Source organism: Ovis canadensis, chromosome 3 (assembly GCF_042477335.2).
Source record: "Ovis canadensis isolate MfBH-ARS-UI-01 breed Bighorn chromosome 3, ARS-UI_OviCan_v2, whole genome shotgun sequence".
NCBI lineage: Eukaryota > Metazoa > Chordata > Mammalia > Artiodactyla > Bovidae > Ovis > Ovis canadensis.
The window spans coordinates 69,682,198-69,707,508 of record NC_091247.1 but is presented as its reverse complement, the minus strand read 5'-3'; the positions used below and the strand labels follow the sequence as shown (position 1 = coordinate 69,707,508).

The 25,311-nt window shown below is 41.2% G+C and overlaps 1 protein-coding gene across 4 annotated transcripts in view; it reads left to right on the top strand.

Annotated features, from left to right (window-relative positions):
* The window catches only part of SPTBN1 (spectrin beta, non-erythrocytic 1), a 209,918-nt gene that overhangs the window by 19,985 nt on the left and 164,622 nt on the right, over window positions 1-25,311 (top strand). The window lies entirely within an intron of this gene.

Genomic DNA, 25,311 nt, shown 5'->3' with positions numbered 1-25,311 from the left:
CTGTGAAGGCAGATGGAAACATTACAGACATCTGCTGTAGATGGCAGTGGGGTGGACAGGTGAGGACCACATGGAAGTTCATACCAGGGGTAGGTGGAGCAATGAGTTGGTTTATGAAATGCTAGCTGCCTCAGATGTTTCTACAGCTGTTGTCAGCTAGCTGAAAATAAGTTGAACTTGTTGAAATGGGAAGAATTTGGCTGTCTGAATAGGCTTAGATAAAATACTACTTCAGATGCCTATAAAAATGTCTATTGTAACATTATTATATTAGAAAAAAATGGTGATAACCCAAATGTCTGTCATTGGTAAATTAGAGGAAGGAATATTATGGAGACAGTACAATATAGTGGTTTAGAGTGCTCACCCAGAGGCTGCCTGGGTCTGGACCCCAGCTCTCCCATGGAGTCACTTTGTGACCTTGGGCAAGTCATTAACCATACTCTCTCAGTTTCCTCATCTGTAAGATGGGGTCAGTTGTAGTACAGACCTTGGAGAGTTACTGTGAGGATTAAGTATGTTAATGTAAGTGAAGAGATGAGTCTAATTCCTGGCAAATAAGTAGCTATTAGTTTTTATTAGACTGATGAAAATACTATTATTGAAAACCTCCTAATAACATGGAACAGTTTTTAAAATAAAGGGAAGAAAGCAGAAGACGGGATTATATAAATGATGTGATTTCAACTCTATAGAAAAACAAAGAAAAAAAAACAAAGGAAAAGAGATAAGAAAAAGGCAAGTATTAATTTTGAGGGGAGAGTGATAGGCTGACTTGTGATTTTTGCTTTTGTGTCGTTGCTTTTCTGTATGTTCCAGTGTTCTACAGTGAGTACATCTTACTTTTATAATTTGAAAAAGTAAACTTTTTTTTGAGATGTGCCTGTTACCCTTCGTAAGTGATTAGTATATTGATTATAAGAACATCCTGTTTATTCTTTAAAAGCTCAAGGGCTTTCATTTGGAAGTTTGCCCCTTTTTGATTCTATAATACTTTCACATTCGCATTAGAGTAATGATACTCCAAACTATTTTTTTAAGCTTCCTGATTTAGATATTTCTACTAATTCAGACTAGCAGTATAACAAAAAGAATATAGACACCTATAGTTACATAAATACCATGTATTAGCGGTATGATCTTAGGCAAATTAATAGAGTTTTGGTTTTCTCATGTGAAATGGAGATGATGTGAAAAGTTACCTACCAACTATCACAGAATCAAGATTAAAAGTAGCAGTCTGTACACTGTTTCTGAGTCTGGCACAGTATGGGCACTGGTTGAGTGATATTACTGCTGTCACTTCTACTTGTACCAACAAACTAAAGTGCAGGCAAACTAAACTTGGCCACTTCAGTTTAGTCCATGCCATGGTATTTAGTTTTAGCTCACTGATCTTTTGTTCTTAAGATTCTGTAGGCCAAAGTGGAGGAGAAGGCAATGGCAACCCACTTCAGTACTCTTGCCTGGAAAATCCCATGGACAGAGGAGCCTGGTAGGCTGCAGTCCATGGGGTCACTAAGAGTTGGACGTGACTGAGCGACTTCACTTTCATGCATTGGAGAAGGAAATGGCAACCCACTCCAGTGTTCTTGCCTGGAGAATCCCATGGACGGGGGAGCCTGGTGGGCTGCCATCTATGGGGTCGCACAGAATCGGACACGACTGAAGCAACTTAGCAGCAGCAGCAGCAGACCAAAGTGGCCTTCTTAAAGATGCATTCTCATTGTATCTATCTACCTTCCCATCCTTCAAATATTTCTATCTCTATATGTATCTTGTCTCTTAAGTCAACTCATTGATTTAAGAAAATCCATCCCCCGCCTCCCCACAAAGCGTATTAGGCAAGGTAACTGGTGCTGTAGTAACAGACATCTCCAAAGGTTCAGTGGTACAGAGGTGCATTCCTCATGCATACTCTGTGGCCATCATAGGATGGCAGGGTGCTCTTCCCCCATTTTCTCTCCCTCAAGAATTCTGACTGATGGGTCCATATGAGTTAGGAGCCAGAACTAGTCACATGACCTTGCCCAGGTGCAGGGAGAGCAAGGCAAGTGTAATATGGGTACCCACGTGACCAGAAAGAGAGGAGATTGGGTATGTGTGGGCTTTAAAAGTTTCTGACCAATCATAGATGATAGTGTAGGTAGTATGATCTAACTCGGCATTCCTTATCAGGTTCTTCGAAGTACTAGTTTTGCAGTATGTTAACGTGTTATTCAAAAAGAGAATGCCAGGCAAAGCAGACTGTAATGGGTTTCTTTAGTAAAGAACTTCTCAGAGCCTTTATAAATAGGCATTGTAGAAAGAAGAATGATGTATGTTTCCCAGACTTCGCTGACTTTGGAATTCTTTTTTCTTTTTTTCATAGCTTCTCTTAGACCACGGTTTCATAGGCTATGCTTTGGGATGCTCTAGTCTAGTCTGTTCTCCTACAAAGCAAAGCTATAAGAATCATGTTTTAATTATTACATATGCTGAGAAGAAGCTTTGTTTTTATCCTTTGCTAGAAGAGTTGATTGTTTGAAGAGTCTGGTTTCTGCTATTATGAATCAAATCACAGGCAGTGTTGTTTTAGAATTTTAGTCATTATTGATTACATGCCTGTGTTGAATCTGTAAGGTTTTGTTTTCATTTAGTTGCTTTTGTGTTCTAAACTTACCATTGAAAAGAGAAAGGTAAACAAACTGCGACCTCACATCTTCGTGGTGATAAAAGCCTAAATTGGTTTGAGCAGATGGCCTAAACATATATAATTGTTTATTGGTTTCTGCATTTTTCTTGATTCTCTCTGACTTTCCATTACAAGTTTCAACACTACTGAAATGAGGGCTCTGATAAGAAGCAGAGAGACAGGTTTTGTCAAGAGGTATTACTTATTTCTCTACCGGAAGGCTTTGGTTTAGTTTAAACATGATGCTTGTTGCCAGGGATTTTATGCCTACATGTGTAACAAATCTCAGTATGCAAATTTTCACTGAAATGTAAACTTCATGTGGTAAAACTTTGGGTGAGAAGGTGCTCCTCCTGTTTCATAACTATATGTGAGTAGAACTTTATCATTACTAACTCCCCAGACCGTTGAGTTTATGGGTTATTTTAAGTGATGAGTTCAGTTTCTGTGAAAAATCATGTGAAATCGAGGCTGAGAATTCAGTTTTTATTTTCTGTTTTTTTTTTTTTTTTCTCCTTTTGTGAGTGACAAGACGTGAAGGGCCATTGCTGTTACATGACAGAAAACACGCTTTTAACTCCATCAGTTGAATCAGCAGCCCTGCCCCACCCCTTTCCCACTGGTGTTACAATTAGGACCTGACCAGTGTATGTGCCTTCTGAGGGTGACTTGTGAGGATTCGAGGCAGGAGGAAAAAAGCTTCTTTGGAGCCATGATTCCTAGCTTTGTCCTTTTTGTTGATTTTACTGTCATTGTAGAAAAAGCATTCATGACCCGTCACAAAAGTAAACATTGGAAACCATTTTTCACATGGCCTGGGGATGACCGGAGTCAAGCTTAATGTATCGGCGAGTACGACAGACACAGAACATAGTTGCTTACTGAAGGCTGCTCCTGGGCCAGGTCACAGGACTGTCATCTCTTAAGGTCTTTAAGGTATTTGACCCCCTCAGATGCTTGTGTTGGCTTTCTGCAAAGATAACTTTGGTTTAAGTCTGCTTTTAAGAGAGGAGTGTTGATTTCCTCACCTTTGGGGACTTGTGAAAAATGGGAACATGTTAGTTGTTCAGTCATGTCCAACTCTTTGCGACCCCATGGACTGTAGCCCACCAGGCTCCTCTGTCCATGGGATTCTCCAGGTGAGAATATGGAAGTGGGTAGATCCCCCTTCTCCAGGGGATCTTCCCAATCCAGAGATCAAACCTGGGTCTCCTGAAATACAGGCAGATGCTTTACTGTTGAGCCACCAGGTAATGCTGTGCTTCCATGGACCACCCTTGTGGACCAGCCAGCTGAGAAGCCAGATGTTAGGAGAGTTTGTGGTGGAGCAGAGTTTTTACATTGTAGATTGCAGTGGAGAAGGAAATGGCAACCCACTGCAGTATTCTTGCCTGGAGAATCCCATGGACAGAGGAGCCTGGTGGGCTACATCCATGGGGTTGCAAGAGTCGGACACGACCTAGCGACTTCACTGCTACTGCTAGGTTGCAGTGCACAGTCAGGAAGACTGAAGGGAGCACATAGTATCAGAAGTTTCAGAATCAGGCTGGGCCCTGTGGGCCTTAGTCCATCCACTCCTTTGTGTAAGGAGGAGGTAAGCTGGGAGAGGCCAGGGGGAGTCACACAACTTCAACTGTTAAGGGCCGAAATTACCGCATTAAGTGGGTAACACTTTTTGTGAAGCATTTGCAACTATGTGGGAACACTCAGTCTGCTTGTGACCATTTCCTTGTCCCGAGCCTTGAGAGGCATCTTACCTGTCCTTAAGGGGACCACTTGTGAAACATTTCACGATGAGGTATATGAGGGGAGCCTACAGGTTATTAAAGTTCCTGTTCGCTTTCTTTATCCTATCAAACTAGCATTAATGTTTACTGGGAAGCATTTATTGGGAAAATCATGTTTTATCAAAGATCTTATTAGAAAAAATTTTTATTATTATTATTAGGGAAAGATGGGAAGTTCATTGTATATGGAACTAAAAACCAGCACAGGGCTTCCCCAGTGTCTCCGTGGTAAAGAATCCACCTGCAGTGCAGGAGACTTGCAGGAGATACGGCTTCCATCCCTGGGTCAGGAAGATCCCCTGGAGGAGGAAACGGCAACCCACTCCAGTATTTGTGCCTAAACCATCCCATGGACAGAGGAGCCTGGTGGGCTACAGTCCATTCGATTGCGGAGGAGTCAGACATGACTGAGCGACTAAACAAACAGTGTGGTCACCTTTGTTTTAATAAAAATAGCCACAACCGTGCTCTGGCTGCCTCGACCCAGCTGAAGGAAGATGAAGGTCATTCCAAAATAGAAAAAGATCTAGTTAAATATTACTCTGATTAGTTAAGTAAGTTTAAAAATTTTCAGACCCTGTGATGTGGATATAGCTTAGCTGAGGAATTCTCTCTGCTCACAGATGAGTTTTGCTGGGTATTATCAATGATTTAAAGGCAGATAAGGGACAGATGTGAAAAACATGACCCTTACCTCTCTCCCCCTTAACCCCACATTGATTTGTAACCATGTAGGAAACCTAGGGTATAATGGATAGATGGGAAAAGGTTAATCCCATCTCGTTTTGGAATGCTCTTCCTGGAAGTTAGGACTGGGTCCCTATGTTTCAGTGGCTGGTTTCTGCTTCTGGAGCTGCACTGGCTAGGTGGAGCCCCACCTTTGCTACTTACTGACTGTGGGGCTTTGGTAAGTGACCATGTGCCCATCATCCAAACTGGGTAATTCATGAGCATTTTAATAACTGTACCAGCACAGCAGGCATAAACTGGGACTGTCTGAGGTGAGCTAGAAAATCTTGTCCCCCTAGTTTTATCACATTACCTAATCTCTGTGTCTTGGTTTCTTCACCTTGTAAAGTGGACGTGATAACAGTACTCACTTCTTAGGGGATCAGAATTAAGTGCACGGATGCACGTAAGGGCTTTGGAATGTTGTTTGGCCGATCGTAATTGTTCAATAGAGTTATTTATTTTAAAAAATACTGTTTAGGGTGCTTAATTCACATAATAATCCCTTATATATTCAGTTTACTTTCTATTGTCTTCATGTGATTTCTCCATAGCAAGTTTTGCTTTAATTTTATCTAATAAATAATAGCATTTACTAATGACTTCTTCCATTTAGGGTACCGTCATACTTAATGACTTGTTATATCTGAGCCCTTTACCCCAGCACTGTTTTATATAGTTAGCATCTGTGGTCCAGAGAAGCATAAAATTAGGACTCTTGTTTATCAGGAGGTGGCTAATTAGTAGCTGCACTAGAGGGCAGTTTTCACAGTTGACCTTGAGATATAGGAATGGTTGGGTGCTTGAGTCCCCAAACTAGGCTTCTTTCTTGCCTCTCTCAAATTGAATTTTCCCAGCATCCTGATATATAGGGTTGCCAGATTTAGGAAAAACAAGCAAGACTACTTAAAGTTTAAATTTCAGATAAACAGCATATCATTTTTAGCGGAAGTATGTCTCATGGAATATATATGGGGTGTACTTGTACTAAAAGTTCATTGTTCATCTGAAACTCACCTTTAACTTGACATCCTGCATTTATCTGGCAATTCAGTTATATAGTTGAGAAAGGTTTTTTATCCAGTAACCCACATTCAGATGTGTATACAAAAGTATAATCCCATTCCTATTAGAAGTACTGTGTCAGCTTTTAAAACGTCCATGTTTTTTATCCTCCATTGGAAAGGACAGTTGAGAAGTTGTTACTGAGTGGCTGCTGCTGGGTATCCACTAAGACCAACACAAAAAGGACTTCAGTCTGGTTTGCCACAGCCTCAGGGATTACATTTGTTCCATGAGAACTTCTTGGCTGTGAGTGTGGGTGGACTCGGTCCAGCTCTTTCTCCTTGGAGGGGAGTCCATTTGTTAAGGTGACTGATTTTGGAGAGTTCTTAGTTTGAGATTGAACTACTTTGGTAACAATTTGGGAAAGGGGATTTAACTTTGGATCATTTATATTTCACTTGTAGAGGCCAGAGCTGTTAAGAGTGACCTTCAAATACTCTTCCCATTAAAATCACTTCTTCCAACTTTTTACTTTCCTGTAGTGTGGTCTAGAAAATGCTGGTGAAGTTTTTGCATCAGCCTTGGAACTCTGTTAGCATTCAACCTGAAGGGTCCTTTGGGAAATGCTGATTGGAGGATTAGAGGTCACGGAAACCTGAGTGTCTTGTATTTTTTCTTTTTTGCACTCTGGATATGATGTCTCTGTTAAGCCAAGTCTCAGAGAAAAAGCTTCACCTGGTTAATGATACACTGGGTGAAGTTAGTAATGGCAAATGAAGGTTGCCACTGTCTGCTGGAGGACAGTGAGACAGAGCGAATGGGTTATGGACCAATGCTGGCGTCTTAATTGCTACCATTTAAAAAGTTTAACATACCCAGTCAAAAAGCACAGGTTTCAGATTATCTTTTGAAGAAAAATGCACAGTGGTGAGAGCTTACTCTGAGGCACAGATAGTGTGTGGGTGGGTTAGCCAAGGCGAAAAAAATCCAATTATAGAGCTGTTTGTTCAGAGTATCCGATTTTGAGGTGGATTTTATTGTTGACTGGTGGCTTTCCAGAAAATAAATTATTTATGTGTAAGGACTCTTGCTAGCTAGGCTTTGAATGCTGATGATTATTTGGAACAACTCTTTCTTTCCTTTTGGAGCTGGTCTCCTCATCATTACCTTTGATGGCCTTTTGCCTTTGGACAGAATTTGCTTCTCAGGCTACAACAAGCCTGAGGTTTATCTGACTGTAGTAGAGTTAATTTGCAGAATGGATTGAATATTCGACCTAATTGTTTAAATGGCTTAGTGCTTGGAGGTGTCTGATTGGATGAAGGTTGGCTCTTCATGGTAGGAATTTTCACCTTTTAGAGCAGTGATTCTCCATCTTGGCAGCACATTGGAAATCCACTTGAGATTTAAAAAATGCAGAAACCTGGGCCCACCCGTAAAGAATTTGGTTAAATTATCTGGGGGTGCAGAATGGACACTGTGGGACTTTTAAGGGTTCCCCAGGTGATCCTGAGGCTTCCCTGGTGGCTCAGACAGTAAAGAATCTACTTCCAATGCAGGAGACCCAGGTTCAGTCCCTGGGCTGGGAAGATCTCATGGAGAAGGGAATGACTACCCACTCCAGTATTCTTGCCTGGAAAATTCCATGGACAGAGAAGCCTGGAGGGCTACAATCCATGAGGTCACAAAGAGTCAGACCTGACTAACACTTTCACTTTCAGGTGATTCTAACCAAGTTTGCACATTATCCTTTGGTCTCCTCAGAGTTATGGCTGTAATCTGTGCTGTTTGGAAGGGAAGCTAGGAGCCTTAGTGTGTCTACTAATGTTTAAGTTAATTAAGGAACACTAACGCCTCAGGTCCTGAGTCACTTAGCCACGTGTCAAATGCTCAGTCATCACATACGACTGATAGCCACTGTAATGGATTTTGCAGATACAGAATATTTGCAGCATGGTAGAAAGTTCTGGTAGACAGCCTGCATTTAGGCTGTCGTAGGATGTCCACAGAACTGGGTGGGGGTGGGGAAGCTGTGAACATTTGAGAAGTCTGACACAGGAAGGACAGGCTTGGAATAGAGCTAATCCAGCAGGACTTGCCAGCACCAAATTGCCACATACATTTTTAGCAGCCTTTTTGTCAATGGTCTTTTGGCACCAGAAGCCCTGCCACAGTTGGTGCGATGTATCAGGTATTGCATCTTGCTGAAAGGTCCGGTTTAGAGCAGGCTAGCCTGAAGGGGTGTGGTAAGCTCCAAGGGCAGGAAGATGTGAGCCCTGGGGAGTGCAGGGCCAAGGAGAGGAGAAGTAAGTTTTATTCTTGCAGAGCTAAGGAAAGGCCCTTTTAGGAACCAAAGCCTGATATGGGGTAAAACTGGGTAGAGTAGCTTCTGTCTTTTCTGTTCAGAAGACACCTGCCTCAGTCACTTGCTTCTCCTGGCTCATCTGTAGTGTGTGGGAGAGAAGGGTGGTACTGGCAATGTATTTCCAGAGAAATAAAGTTCATGTGGGCCCCTGTGTTCTTGGAGCATTGAGGAGATAGGGCTTGAGAGGATGGGGACGAATGAAATCACGTTTATTCAGACATCTCACCTAGACAGCCAAGTCGGGTAGGGTCTGGCAAAGAGAAGGGATAGAGGAATAGAGGAGGATGCTAAAGGCTTGGATTTTCCAAACCATTCTCCCTTTGGGCAGGTCCTCTGCAGGTGTGGGAAACACACCAGGTGGAGAGGCTGTCATGAGGCTGGCGCTCTCGTCTGTACCCTCCATCCTGAGCCCTCCCTCTCATGTTTCTCTGGACGTTAGCACCTCCCCAGGAACAGATTTCTGTTGGTTTCTGTGAGCCCACTAAAAAGAAAATGCCAAGTATTCACAGGCACAGGGTGAGCGCGGGAAGAGCTCTGATAACGGGAAGGGCTCTGATAACACATGAATCAAAAGAATGCAAGTGGTTCCCGGGTGTGTGTGTGTGTCCCAGCAGCTCAACAGGGTCTCTGAGTCACTTGAGTTTTTCCTGTGTTATTTGTCATTGTCTGCTGTTAAATCAGGGTGAAGTGTCAATGCCTGTCACAGGCCTCATTTCCTCACTTTGGGACACTTGCCAGGTAAGTGTTCTTGACATGGTTGCGTCTAAATATCTGTATTACCAAATTATAACCACACAGCACTGCCTGCTTGCCCCAGTGGAGTAAGTGGTCAGGACATTCCCCCCCCAGTCCCATTACTTCCACTCTCTTCTTTGGAGGAGGGGTTAATATTTTATTTATTTTTAATTTTTAGGATTTTTATTGAAGTTATAGTTGATTTACAGTGTTAGTTTCTGGTGTACAGTGCAGTGATCCAGTTTTATATATACATACACACATACATATATTCTTTTTCAGATTCTTTTCCCATATATGTTATTACAAAATAGTATAGTTCCCTGTGCTGTGCAATAGGTCCTTGTTGGTTATCTGTTTTATCTCCAGTAATGTTTATCTGTGGGCTTCCCTCATGGCTCAGTGGTAAAAAGTCTGGCTGCCAATGCTGGAGATGGGGGTTCGATCCCTGGGTTAGGAAGAGCCACTGGAGAAGGAAATGGCAACCCACTCCAGTATTCTTGCCTGGGAAATCCCATGGACAGAGGAACCTGGCAGGCTATTGTCCTTGGGGTCACAAAAGTTGGGCATGACTTAGCAACTCAACAACAACAACATGTATGTGTTAATCCCAAACTCCTAATTTATCCCTGCCCCCTGCCCCCACCGTGCCCCTGTGGTAACCGTAATTTTGTTTTCTATATCTGTGGCTGTTTTTCTGTTTTGTAAGTTCATTTGTATCATCTTTTAGATTCCACATAAAGGTGATATCATATGATATTTGTCTTTCTGTGACTTACTTCACTTGGTAGGGTAATCTCTAGGTCCATGCATGTTGCTGCAAATGGCATCGTTTCCTTCTTTTTATGGCTAAGTAATATTCCATTGTATATAGGTACCAAAACTTCTTTACCCATTCCTCTGTTGATTGGTTGTTTCCATGTCTTGGCTTCTGTAAATGGTGCTACAGTGAAAATGGGGTTCATGTGTCTACTCTGCCTTTGACTGTTGGAAAAGAGGTATGTTTTCTTTTTGTCCCATTGTCAGTAGTTTATATATACTTTGTTAATGCTTATCTTTTATTTTGAATTACATCTAACACCTACTTTGCCTGATTTTCTGTATTCTCTTTTCTTAAGCTCAGAGAGCTAGAAAGGAAATGTTAACTTTTATAAAAAGCAGGAAAATGGTAGATTAGAAAGACCAAAAAAAATGCTAAGAAGATTAATAGAAAAGCAAGCATCGATTCATCAATATCTTCTGTAGTAGGAAGCCATCCTGGTAACTCATGGAGTGCAGCTGGTCCTCTTTTGCTTGTGGATTTCAGAGGTCTTTATAGAATTGAGTTTTAAAGGGCAAGTAGAAAACTTACCCCAAACTATTGAACATTTGTGTTCTGTAATACTGTAACCTTTCAGTTTTTAGTGTATTAAGTACACTGAGAAGTCTTCTGGAAATAAATAGACCTGGATTCTTGACAGTGAGGTTAAGTTAAGTTGCAGTTAGAAAGATGAGGTGGTACCCTAGAGATGCTCTTGTTTGGTGGTTTCCAGACATGTACATCAGAATCACCTGAGAAACTTTAAAAAAAAATCACAGGTTCTGACCACATCCCTGGTGAATAGAATTTATAGACATGGGCCCCAGGAGTCTGTATTTAAAATTCCTAGGTGATTTTGGTGAGTTGCCAAGTTTGAGAGCCTGAGGACTAGGGAGGTGAACTGATTTCCTCATTGTTAATGGCAGCCAGGAGGAGGACAAGACCAGGGACCTTCCTAAGTCTCCCCCACCACCCCCAAGAATCAGTGATTCTCCAGTTTGACCTTAGTCAGATGTGATGTCTGCCTCACTCTGTAGTCTTTTTTCTGAAATTGACTTCATTTATTTTTTAATTTTGGCTGTCTTGAATTCTGCTTCCGTTTCATTCCCGAGTCTTTTTTTTTCTCTTCATTTTAAAAGGTGGCATATTATGGGTCCTGTGTGGTCACACAGCTGGTGTGAGCTTTGAGGGTGATCTCTGGAATCCCTTTTCTCAGATTTCAGTGTCATTCATTGTCTCATCCTAGTGGCAGTGAGACACTTTGGGATTTACCATTTCTTCTCACCATTAAAAAAAAAAGTCCTATCTCCTGATATATTTTTGGCTGCAAAAATAACTCCAGATGGCATGTTTTGTATAGGGAAAAAAACAACAGAATTTTTCACACTTTCTCCATGAATTATTTTGCAGCTTTCAATTTTGATGAAGTTATTAATCTTATAAAGGACCCATTCTGTAGAGAGACTAAGCACTGAACAAATGCACTTGTATACAGCATTTAATTTTACTGGCAAAAATTAAGAGAATTGTTACTCTTGCATCTTTACATCATTTGTTATTTTACATCTTTAACACCAGATGTTAAAGTAACAGTCCAACTTTCTAGAGATAGAAAATTAACAAAAGATTTTAATCCTTGGATTTGTCATTGAGAAGTGAGTGCCAAAAATGGGATCAAATAAAATGACGTAACTGAAAGTACCTTGAAAAACACATGGCAATATACAGATGTAAGATACTGTTTTTTTAACTTTAAATTTATTTTTTCAGTTGAAGGGTAATTGCTTTACAAAATTCTGTTTGGTTTCTGCCAAACATCAATATGAATCAGCCATAGGTATATATAGATATACCCCCTCCCTCTTGAACCTCCCTTCCATTTCCCCAAGGTACTGATTTTTAAAAATCACAATCCTGATTTGATAGCTGATGTTTTTCAGATGATTAAAAGCTTTTACAAAGAGCATGCATATAGAAATCCCTAATTGGGACTTTTTTGCAAAATAGTATGTGGGTTATTTATAGATAATGTTCTTTGAAATAATCTTTTTACTGGGGTCTTTAATTAGTTGGATTTTTCTGGATCAAGGAGAGGACCTGTGATTATTCTTCAAGCCTAAAATATTTTTATTCCTAGCTGTGTGTTTCTATCAGAATATGAGAGCACCTCAGTGTTCCTCATTCAAGATAATCTCTCAGGGCCACCCCAAATCTGTTTAATTTTGCTGGATTGATGATGCAGAGAATAGAAAATAACTCTTTGGAGATTTTATAAACAGATCTTTTAAATTCTGAAAGTATTTAAGGGGTCTCCTTTGGTAATGCTTTAATTCAGGTAGGGGCCACCAAAAAGGGAAAATAGGACATTTGAACAGTCTTCAACACTGAAATGGTGATAAGAGCATTCTTTCAAAAGATAGTGTCTCCAGAAATTTTGGATTGAGAATGAACCCTTTAAGATAACTGGATGCTTTGATGAACTGACAATGTCTGAGTTTCCTCTGAGTAGCAGAGGTGTTTTATGGGACTTAGTAGGGCCACTGCCTCACTGTCATTGATGGACGTGGAGCTTCAGTCAGAATGTTGAGTGCTTCCCTGTACAGACTCTGTGCGGGCACCTGGGCACAGAAACAAGACAGTTCTGCCCTTATGGGGCGAGTGCTAGGGAGGAAACAGGGAACCAGTAACAAGCCTTTGCCATGATCGGTGTAAACTGCAGGCACAGAACTGCTGTATCTTGGGCAGGTAGGTGATGGATAGGGGTAGGGACACCTTTCTGAAGAAGGATGATGCCTGAGATGACTCTTGAAGAATGAATGGTGTTAGCTGGAAAAATAAGGGTGTGGGAGGTCCCAAGCAGAGGAGGATCTCCCCGCATAAAACGAGGGAGAAAGAAGATAGTGTTCTTTGGGCAAAGGGCTCTGTTACAGCCAGAACAAAGGGAATATGTTGAGGATGAAGGGAAATGAAGCAAGACATAAGGTCATGTACACCTTGAAAGGAAGTTTTCCCCAAAAGACGAAAGGGGGAGGGTGTTGAAAGATTTTAGGCAAGTTTGTGTGTTTTTCAAAGCTCACTTGAGCTCCAGTATGGAAGAGGATGAATTTTAGTGGGCATAATGGCAGAGTAAGCAATAATTAAGTGAAGAAATGCTCTAACCAAAGTCAAGGTTATAGTTCATAATTTTGGGGGGAGCCAGAGAAATTGCTAATAATAAACCTGACTGACAGGAAATACTGTATCCCAGGGCATCATGGTCCATTACTGTGAGGGTGTCGGGTTAAGTTGCTTCAGTCATGTCGACTGTTTGCGACTATGGACTGTAGCCTGCCAGGCTCCTCTGTCCATGGGGTTCTCCAGGCGAGAATGCTGGAGTAGGTTGCCATTTCCATTTTGACCTTTTCTCCCACATAGTCCTATATTGTGAAGAGTCTCCAGATTCATATTCAAAAGTTGAAGATTTTTCCTACATGATTAATAAGACTCAAGAATTTTCAAATGTGTTCTCTTTTGATTACTGTAGAGTTAGGTAGAAAAAAATTTTTCATTACCTACTTGATATTAAGACTTCAGCTATTGTAGTAGTCAACGTTCTTGGTGAAGAACTGGTCAGGAATTTTTAGTCATATTAAGTTAGAATGATTTTTTGGAGTAACATATTCCTGAAAAGTTGTACGTGAAGTAAAATTTTGAACATTATGTTTTAAGTGCCCTCTGAACATGCAGCATTTAAATTAATCCTTTTGAAACTTCTGTGGTTTAAAGAATCACTTTTATGTAATTTGCTTCCTATTTTTCTTTTGTCTAAATCCAGATTTTCCAATTAGCCTTTGTTTATAGGCCCTTGAAGAAATTGACATTTGGCATCACTTGGGAACTTAGGTATTTCTTTAGATGTTTCCAGAGAAATAACATGGTAATATAAGAACTTAAAAAAACTGGTAAAATATTTGTTTTACTGGTATATTGTAATTAAAAATAGCTTCTGATTATGATAGCAATAGAGTTCTATAATCCCTTTTAACAGTTTAGTATACTTCTTCCTGGTCTTGCTTATTTGAACTTGCTCACACACACTTATGTCCTTATTTAACACTTTAAAAATTGTATTCATTTTGTTACATTATGTGTTGTATCCACGTTAAAAATGTTTTCTGAAAACTTTGTGTGTGTGACTGTAAGATCCCTTATTGGGGATTTAAGTGGTCTTCAAATTTTTTTTACCCTTTAAAAAGTACAATGATGTGAGCATCATTGCACTCCAATTTTTATCCAAATTCACCTTTTCCCATAGATGCCTAAGATGGGAATTGCTGAAACTAAGGAGTTTCATTTAACACCTGTTTCTAAAGCTGTGCGTTCCAGTAATCTCCTTGCAGGTATCTTACTGCCCCTGTGTTGACTGACTGACTTGTGTGGCAGGTGCCTTCAAACTTAAGCAGGCTGGTAACATTTATATGGGATTTGGGTTTTGTTACTTAAAGGTTTGCTTCTGGAGAAGTGAAGTGAAATGAAGTGAATTGAAGTTGCTCAGTCGTGTCTGACTCTTTGTGACCCTGTGGACTGTAGCCCATCAGGCTCTTCCATCCATGGGATTCTCCAGGCAAGAATACTGGAATGGGTTGCCATTTCCTTCTCCAGGGGAACTTCCTGACCCAGGGATCGAACCCAGGTCTCCCTCATTGCAGGCAGACGCTTTAACCTCTGAGCCACCAGGAAAGCCCAATGTAAATCCGTGGTTTTCATGCTGAGGACACATGGACAAGTTGTCTTACGTCTCAAGCAAAGATACTCCTAGCCTCCAATAGAAATGTAATTGAATTTCTACTGGGTGGGTTTCCTTTCTTTTCATGTGGAATAAGAATGAGATTTATTGGCTTGTATCAACTAGAGCAGCAGAGTTAACAGAAGTAATAAAAGCTGTCAGACTGTTTAGCTCTATTATGCTTTTATACACAGATTCTTTTAAAACTATGTTTAGAAAATTATTGTTCAGTTTAATGGCTTCAGAATATTGAATACAGTATTTACCAGAAAACCCAATCCTTTGTTTAGATAGGGCCAAAGAGCAGTTTTCTTATAATTTTCTCTAGACTCCTTATTAATTTTATATTCTATAAACCATATGCTTATATGTGTTCTGAATTTAAGTGGGCCTAAATCAAATGCCTTATGATTATACAGTGGAAGTGAGAAATAGATTTAAGGGACTAGATCTGATAGAGTGCCTGATGAACTATGGACAGAGGTTCATGACATTGTACAGGAGACAGGGATCAAGACCATCTCCATGGAAAAGAAATGCAAAAAAGCAAAATGGCTGTCTGGGGAGGCCTTACAAATAGCTGTGAAAAGAAGAGAAGCGAAAAGCAAAGGAGAAAAGGAAAGATATAAGCATCTGAATGCAGAGTTCCAGAGAATAGCGAGAAGAGATAAGAAAGCCTTCCTCAGCGATCAATGCAAAGAAATAGAGGAAAACAACAGAATGGGAAAGACTAGAGATCTCTTCAAGAAAATCAGAGACACCAAAGGAACATTTCATGCAAAGATGGGCTCAATAAAGGACAGAAATGGTAGGGACCTAACAGAAGCAGAAGATATTAAGAAGAGGTGGCAAGAATACACAGAAGAACTGTTCAAAACAGATCTTCACGACCCAGATAATCATGATGGTGTGATCACTCATTTAGAGCCAGACATCCTGGAATGTGAAGTCAAGTGGGCCTTAGGAAGCATTACTACAAACAAAGTTGGTGGAGGAGATGGAATTTCAGTTGAGCTATTTCAAATCCTGAAAGATGATGCTGTGAAAGTGCTGCACTCAATATGCCAGCAAATTTGGAAAACTCAGCAGTGGCCACAGGACTGGAAAAGGTCAGTTTTCATTCCAATCCTAAAGAAAGGCAATGCCAAAGAATGCTCAAACTACCGCACAGTTGCACTCATCTCACACGCTATTAAAGTAATGCTCAAAATTCTCCAAGCCAGGCTTCAGCAATATGTGAACCGTGAACTTCCAGATGTTCAAGCTGGTTTTAGAAAAGGCAGAGGAACCAGAGATCAAATTGATCAACATCAGCTGGATAATCGAAAAAGCAAGAGAGTTCCAGAAAAACATCTATTTTCTGCTTTATCGACTATGCCAAAGCCTTTAACTGTGTGGATCACAATAAACTGGAAAATTCTGAGAGAGATGGGAATACCAGACCACCTGACCTGCCTCTTGAGAAACCTATATGCAGGTCAGGAAGCAACAGTTAGAACTGGACATGGAACAACAGACTGGTTCCAAATAGGAAAAGGAGTACGTCAAGGCTGTATGTTGTCACCCTGCTTATTTAACTTCTATGCAGAGTACATCATGAGAAATGCTGGACTGGAAGAAGCACAAGCTGAAACCAAGATTGCCGGGAGAAATATCAATCACCTCAGATATGCAGATGACACCACCCCTATGACACAAAGTAAAGAAGAACTAAAGAGCCTCTTGTTGAAAGTGAAAGAGGAGAGTGAAAAAGTTGGCTTAAAGCTCAACATTCAGAAAAAGAAGATCATGGCATCCGGTCCCATCACTTCATGGGAAATAGATGGGGAAGCAGTAGAAATGGTGGCTGACTTTATTTTTTTGGGCTTCAAAATCACTGGAGATGGTGATTGCAGCCATGAAATTAAAAGACGCTTACTCCTTGGAAGGAAAGTTATGACCAACCTAGACAGCATATTAAAAAGCAGAGACATTACTTTGTCAACAAAGGTCCGCCTAGTCAAGGCTATGGTTTTTCCAGTGGTCATGTATGGATATGAGAGTTGGACTGTGAAGAAAGCTGAGCACCAAAGAATTGATGCTTTTGAACTGTGGTGTTGGAGAAGACTCTTGAGAGTCCCTTGGACTGCAAGGAGATCCAACCAGTCCATCCTAAAGGAGATCAGTCCTGGGTGTTCGTTGGAAGGACTGATGTTGAAGCTGAAACTGTAATACTTTGGCCATCTGATGTGAAAAGCTGACTCTTTTGAAAAGACCCTGATGCTGGAAAAGATTGAGGGCAGGAGGAAAAGGGGACGACAGAGGATGAGATGACTGGATGGTCTCACCGACTCAATGGACATGAGTTTGGGTGAACTCAGGGAGTTGGTGATGGACAGGGAGGCCTGGCATGCTGTGGTTCATGGGGTCGCAAAGAGTCGGACATGACTGAGCGACTGAACTGAACTGAAATTGGAGAGAGTCCCAGCCTAAGTGCCAAGATAGGATATTTCTATGTAGAATTGCTTTCTTTTTTTCAGCTTATGTTGTACTTACTGCTGAATAGGCCTTTGCACAGAAGGCCTTTAAATCTCCCAACTCATTTTGGGTACCGATAGGGTGGCTCTCAAAGGCATAGAAAGTTACTATACCTCCCCCAAAGTCACATGAGTGGGTTACTGTCTTTTCTTGGAACACATACAAAGAAGGATCCTTCTGCAAGACTGATACAGTCACCACGTCATGCTCTTTCTCACAACACTGCTGTAGAGACTTCCAGTGAGAGAAGCAATTAAATGATGCCGTCCAAATCCTGAAAAGAACAAGGCTCAATGCAGGGGAATTGGGCAGTGGACAGAATGTAGATTTTTATGTAACTGTAATTAATTATAGGCATGACTCATTTGCATGGTAAAAAAGCTTCATATATGAAGGCTGAATTTTAAAGGTCGCAGAGAATGTTCACACTGTAAAATGATTCATCTCTTATAAAAGGATTTATTATCTTTCTTTAAAAAGGATATTCCCCTCATGCATCTGCTCATTGATTTCTGCTTTTTAAAAAAAATTTATTAGAATATCCTGTCGTGCATTGTCTTTAAAAAAAAAAAGAAAAGATCATTTGACCTATAAAATGACCCAAGGATTCCTAGGCATTTATGCAAGAGAAATGAAAGCACATTTCCACATAGTAACTTATACATGGGCTTCTCTGGTTCATAGCAGCCTCATTTGTGGTAGCCCTAAATGGAAACAGCTCAGATATCCATCACAGGTAAGCAGATACATAAGCTGAGTTATATCCATATAGTTGAATACTACTAAGCAGTAATGAAAGAATCAGTTATTGCTGTATGCAACACATGAGTGAATCTCAGAATAATTGTGCTGAGTGAAGAGGCCGGACAGAAGAGTTCGTACTAAATAATTCTGTGTATATAGAAGACACAGACTATAATCTGTGGGGACAGAAAGCAGATCGGTGGGTATCTGGGGGTCAGGGATTGGGGGGGTTAGGTGGAAGTGGGCCAGGAGGAGCAAAACATAGCGGGGAACAGAGAGCCTTTCTGGAGTGATGGATATGCTCATTTCCTTCATGGCGGTGATGGTTTCATGGGTTGGTATATTTATGTCAGAACTCATCAACTCATGTAGTTTATGTATGTGCAGTTCGTTATAGCTATTAATTGTCAACTCTCCCTCAAGGAGTTCTGTCTCCACCTGTCTACTGACTCTCCCACTCGGCTATATCCCTCCCAACTCACTCACAATCAAGAAGGTGGGCAGGAATGAGCTGATGATTGTGGTTCAGTGTTCAAAATGCTGTGCACAGGGATTACCATGAAGGCCCCCTGTGAGGGGGGAGCTTGAGCTGAGTGTGAGTGAGGGGTGTCTCAGTGGGCATGCAGAGTCTGTGAACTGCGAGAGGGTTGAGCTGCCGAGAATTGAGGGTGTGCAGATTTGTGGCAGGGGGTGACACTGGGGGAAAGCAGGGGCCTTGTGTGCTTATCGTATAGCTCAAAGCTTTGTTTTGAAAGCCTCAGGACATCATTGCTAGGTGGTAAACAGGAGAAAGACAAAATCAGCTCGGGCTTTTCCCTGTGTCTAGGAGGATGGGGAGATGGAAATTGCTAACTTGGAGCTCAAGGAGCCCTGATGAGATCCCACTCCCCAGTCTGTCCAGAGAATTTTCCTGCCAGAGAGGATCTTATTATCCAAGAGGGGCTGCCCTGCCAGACAGCTCTGCACTGTCCAAGAAACTGGACACCACATTGGAATCCCACCTGTAGAAATACTTAACATTTCTCATTTCAAAAAATGAAATGTTCTTTGCAGAAACTAAGGAGAACATGATTTTCTTTCAAAAACAAAATTTAAATTGCCTTTTATACCATCACCCAGTGCTAAGAACTAGTTTTAACATTCTGATATGTATATTACTCCTGATAAATGTATGTTTTCAAACAGAAATAGAATCATCACCTGCTTGTTTTGTTACCTGGTATTTCATCTGAGCATTGTTCCATGTTTTACACCTAAACAAAAAATATTGTTTTTATTGATGCATGGGAGTCTACATATTACATACATCATGATTTATTTAACCAAACTTTGTTTTGGAATATTTTTTGTTATAAGATTTTATTATAAAGTTTTTAAAATTCTGGAAAATGCAGAATTTTATTGAAATTAAATCTGAGAATGTACAATTGATTAAAATTTTATTCAGATGTAGTTTTTATTTATATTACCGAAAAATAGACTTGATCTAGTGGATATTATAACTAAATGAAGGAGAGGGAGGTCCACTGGAACAATTACATGTGGATACATACAGTGATTCTTTGTTATCCAGTGATAATTATTTCATCTGTGCTGTTCAGAAAAAGTAACCACCAATGTGAGCTCTATTGTTTCAAAGAAAGATTTCTTCCTTATCAGAAATAAGTTTAAAAGTATAAATAGTAACAGATATTTTTAATGTTCCATGAATTGTTTTAAGCTTTTTATATGCATTAACTCAATTCTCTAAACAGTTCTATGAGATAGAGAATTATTATTATATTATTATGTAATAAGTAATATTATTATATATTACAATATTATAATTATTATAATAAATTAGTATTCCTGTTTTACAGATAAACTGAAGCATAGAGAAGTTAGTAATTTGCCCAAAGAAGTGATCAGTTTAAATAATGAAAACATTCAAGGTCACATCATTAGTAAGCAAAGACATGCAACTGAATCTCCTTATTTCTTAGCTTAGCTTACTTGGTGTGATCAGGGTGAAAGGAAAACAGGCCCTCTCCTGCAGTGCTGGTGGGAGAACCCATTTTTCCAGGGTAGTAGGTTTCTCATCTAGAAATTGACCCTAACAAAATAATGGACACAGTTAACAGTGATATTACCACATTCATGAAAATATTTTTGAGAATCGTGAACAAAACTTCCCTGGTGACTTAGAGGGTAAAGCATCTGCCTGCAGTGTGGGAGATCTGGGTTCAATTCCTGGGTCAGGAAGATCCCCTGGAGAAGGAAATGGCAACCCACTCAAGTACTTTTGCCTGGAAAATCCCATGGATGGAGGAGCCTGGTAGGCCTACAGTTCATGGGGTCGCAAAGAGTCAGACACGACTGAGTGAGTTCACTTAGTAGGAACTTGGTTAAATAAAGTCATGGTACATCCATACTGTGCAATAGTACTCAGCATCAATCACAAATGATGATGTGAGCACATGTCTGTGGGGATAGTTGTTCAGGAAACTGTATTCTCATCTCTCGGTATCTGGGGGCATTGGTCCCAGGAACACTCTCCTACTCCATACAAAATTCTGCAGATGCTCAGGTCCCTTATATAAAGTGGCATAGTAGAGGCGGCCCTCTGTGGATGAACCCATGGATGCAGAGGGCCACCTGTAAATGGGGACAGACATATGGCATGGAACATGAAGATCTGATGTCCAGCCACAAATTGAACTCCTGGTTGTGGGTATTTGACACCACCACCCCTACCCTGATCCAGGAGCCCAGCATACCTGGCTCCCTCCTCTGTTCACTGCCAGAGAAACTTGCCATCTATTGACTTGTATGATGCATGAGTGTCAAGGAAACCCTGGAGTTTCTGTGGGGAACCCTCTGGAGTTCTCTGAAAGTAATCATCATTTTTTTAAAAAAGAAGCCTAGTTTAGAAAAGGGAGAGAAGGAATGAGAATATAATATTTTGTTATAGATCTTTTATTGGCTTCATTTAACAAGCAGAGACAGAATCTCACAACTGGGACAGCCACAGCAGGACTATGAGTTCATTCTGTTTTGTTTTTTTTCAGTCTTCCTACTTTCATTCTTCCCTTGATACTCACTCCACCCAAAGAGTTTTCCTCTTTACTTCTTTATTTTCCTGGCCCTTAGTTCTGGGACTTGACTCTTTTTCTACCATAGTTCACCCGCCCTGTGTCTCATTTCCCCTTGAGTCTTTTTGGGTTCAGATGTTATATTGAACAATGAGGTGATGTGTTACCCTTCTTAGGTAATTAAACTTTCACAACTGCTATTTTGGGAGTTTTAGCTATTTTGGGAGTTGCAGAAATTGTAACACCCCCTCCATCCCACTCCTCAGTGGCAGCCCACTCTGAATCCTCCTCTGAGACAGAATTTAAAGCTGCCTTGATACCAAAAGCTTTTGTTTCCATGTTACAGAAAGAATCATATGTGATGTGCCTTTTGTGTGTTTTTTTTTTAATGTCCGCAAATATTTTGGGAGCTGAATTTGGGGAAGGGCTACCCTCTGGCTGAACTCTGCTTACAAAATCTATAAAACAGAATTTCTGCGCTTCACAGCAGGACAGGTGCAAGTGTGCACCAGTGACCTACCAGCCAGAGACCATTTCTGCAGACATCCTGCCGGGAGAAGAATAGAGCGTAACAGGGAAAAAACAAGCCCAGCTTTCTTGTTGAGGACATCTATCAAGAGTCAAGCTGCTATTGGCTTGTTTCTACATACTTTTGCTTGAAGAATGGGTGTTACAGAACCCCAGTTGGAAAGCCCCTTCGTGTTCTGTTCTGCTGCACTGGAGGCTCAGCGTGGAGGTGGGAGTGCAAGGTCTGGAGCCACAGCCAGGTGGAGAGGCCGCAGTGGGGCATCGCCTGAGAGTGGAGACCACGCTTCCAGAGGGGCTTTGTGCTGTGGGGGAGTGTTCCCCCAGGCATGGCTCAGTACTGTTGCCCTGAGCTGTATGTGGTTCCTGAGTGCACATAGACAGCTAGCACGTTGGGGGGTTGAATTTTGATTTTCATTCAGTTTTAATTTATGTAAAATTAAATAGCCTCATGTGATTCCTGGCAACCATATTGGACAGCAGAGGATAGACTCAGAACTAGACTGCTTGGTTTCAAATCCGGACTCCATTAGCTTTCTTTGACCTAAGGCAAGTTCCTTCACCACTCTGTGTCAGTTTTCTCATCTGTGAAATGGGAAAGATAAGCATGCCTGCCTCGAAAGGACATTTTGAGGATTAGACGACTTAGTATTTGTAAAGGTCTAGGACCTGACACATAGAGTTCTTAATATAAGTGTTTGTTAAGTAATGCAAATATACATACATACATAGAATTAAAAATTACAGCCAGATCCATGTTATATTTCTTTCAGGAAGCTACCAGACATCAATCATCAATGCATCTTTCTTAAAATCCTTTAATACTGCAGAGGTGAGAAAAGTCATTATTTGGTAAATATTGAGCGAGCCCTTACTTTGTGGCAGCTGCTGTGCTGGGTGCTGGAGATGCACACTGTGGGGCATAAAAGACATGGTTCTTATCCCTTATCCTAATAAAATAGGTAAGAGTCTAGCAGAGTGTTCTCATCTAATGGTTATTGGACTTCAGAACAGGAAGGGACTTCAGAAGTAATGTCCAGGTAGAGATGCAGACGCCTGGAGGAGCCTTGCTCCTGTTCCTGATCAGGTGACTTGGGCTTCGGTTTGTCATCTGCCTACCAGCTCATGCTTCCCTTTGCACCTGTGGGACCAGGTGTGTTGTGGGTCGCTCACTGCCCACTTCAGAAGCCTTGATGTAAGATCACCGTTTGTCCTCTTCTGCAGAGGGTATACATCTTTGAATTTTCTGATGATGATGGTGATGATCCTTGGAGTCTTTATAGAATAGTGGCAGTATCACATAGTAGTCTTCCTTGTTTGTTTTAGTTTTTGTTCCTTACTTAATAGAAGTTAGGAACCTGTATTGGTCCCTCTTTTTTTTTTTTTTCTTTCTGTTTAGCTTTAGAGGTTCATGAGATTGAAAAGTCTGTACTGGACTTGTACCACTCCATTTGGCTTTTATAAACTTTTCAAGAAAATGATACAAGCCCCAGCATGTATGAAGTTACTAAAAGTTAGAGACTTTTGAGCCATAATTGATGTGACAAAAAATAGACATAAGGAAAGAAGGGGGCTGGTTGTCGGTCTGCTGATTTGTTTTCCGCACTTGCTAAAAAGTGGAGCAAGAGGGGAAGAACACTGACCAGTTTGCGTTACATATGAAAACTATTAAAACGTCAGCATGGCCCAGCCACTGACATAAGAAAAAGTGTTTAATGTTAAGTATCTAAAAGATGACCTAAAAATATAATGTTTGTAATTACCTAATTAAATTAATAAAGCCTCCAGGTAATGGAAGTAATGTGGGAGGCATTCTCTGGCAAATAAAGCTTCAGAAACGTTCACATCTGCACACGATTATGAAGCCCCTGTTGTTACTTCGCTTTCTCCGTTCCCTAGCCCACGTTTCTCACTATGAACTAATGGTACATAATAATAAAACCCTGGATGTCAGCCAGTCCAGAGTTCTGGCTAACTTTTAGAGTGTTTGTGAAAGTCAAAAAAGCAATGCAGCTGTTACCCTGGGTACTTTCCAGCGGAGGATGTTTTCCAGATGAAAGCACAAATAGTGATTGAAATGTAATCAGTATTTTTGGCATCTTGGTATTACACTTCTTTTCATTTTTTTGTTATGTTAATTGTTCATTTCTTAGGACTTGTTTTATGCTTTTTTCTGTGGTCTGTTATCCACTGAAAGTGAGGAGATGAACGAATGCTTAAGCAGTTTTTCATTCTTTGTTTAAAAACAAATCAACAATGGCAAACAGTCTCATTTGTTAGCTGAAGACTTATTTAAAATAACCACAACATTTTTGTTGAAGATATAGTTTATTGTGAGACTCATGTTTCAGGCAGCATAGGGAAGAAAATCTAAATCCCAAATACAGTGTCCACATTTCAGAACTGACTGGAAACTTCAAGATCCTTCAGGGCGGCTACAGCCCTCCGAGCTCATCCCGTGTTCCTGGGGCCGGGATGGCTTTGACAGTACTTGCCTTACTTAGCAACGCACTCACTTTTTAAATCCCCATGCAGTGCCCTTTAAGGGGAGGAGTGCAGATGACTTCATTGATATTTGGGACTTAGGAATTTTTTTTTCTAAGTTAGAAGGGGTAGTTGATCCATTATTCTCAACACTTAGGTAAAGAATCCACCTGCAGTGCAGGAGACCCTGGTTCGATTCCTGGGTCGGGAAGATCTGCTGGAGAAGGAATAGGCTACTCACTGCAATATTCTTGGGCTCCCCTTGTGGCTTAGCTGGTCAAGAATCCACCTGTAGTTCAGGGGACCTGGGTTTGATTCCTGTGTTGGGAAGATCCCCTGGAGGAGGGAAAGGCTACCCACTCCAGTATTCTGGGCTGGAGAATTCTATGGACTGTACAGTCCATGGTATTGCAAAGAGTCAGACATGATTGAGCAACTTTCACTTTAGTTTTACAGATCCTGCTGCCTGAGTCTAATTTAATCACAGAATCACCCAAAGTGATTGTAATGTGTGCACAGGGCTGGGAACTGCTGTTCTGGCCCAGTCCTCTCTCTTTATAGACGAGGCAGCCAAGGCCTGGAGCCTCTGGGTTACCTGTCCCGAGCCTCCCCTGGTTCTGACCTGCTGCTGCTGCTAAGTCGCTTCAGTCGTGTCCGACTCTGTGCGACCCCATAGACGGCAGCCCACCAGGCTCCCCCGTCCCTGGGATTCTCCAGGCAAGAACACTGGAGTGGGTTGCCATTTCCTTCTCCAATGCATGAAAGTGAAAAGTGAAAGTGAAGTCGCTCAATTGTGTCCGACCCTCCAGTCTCCTCCGTCCATGGGATTTTCCAGGCAAGAGTACTGGAGTGGGGTGCCATTGCCTTCTCCGGGTTCTGACCTGAATGTGGGGTAATTGGTTTCTGGAAGGAACGGCAGAGTCTCTGATTGCAGATCCCTGGTGATCTTTCCCCAAAGGCCCTTGGACTACCCTGCGCAGAGTCAGGCCAGGAAACTTCGGAAAACAGGACCCAGTGCAGAGGACAGGGCCTTGAGCTCCCTGTCCCTTTCGCCCAAGTAGAACCCACCCCCCCCCTCCCGTTTTCCCACTGGAGCTACCTCATTCCTCAG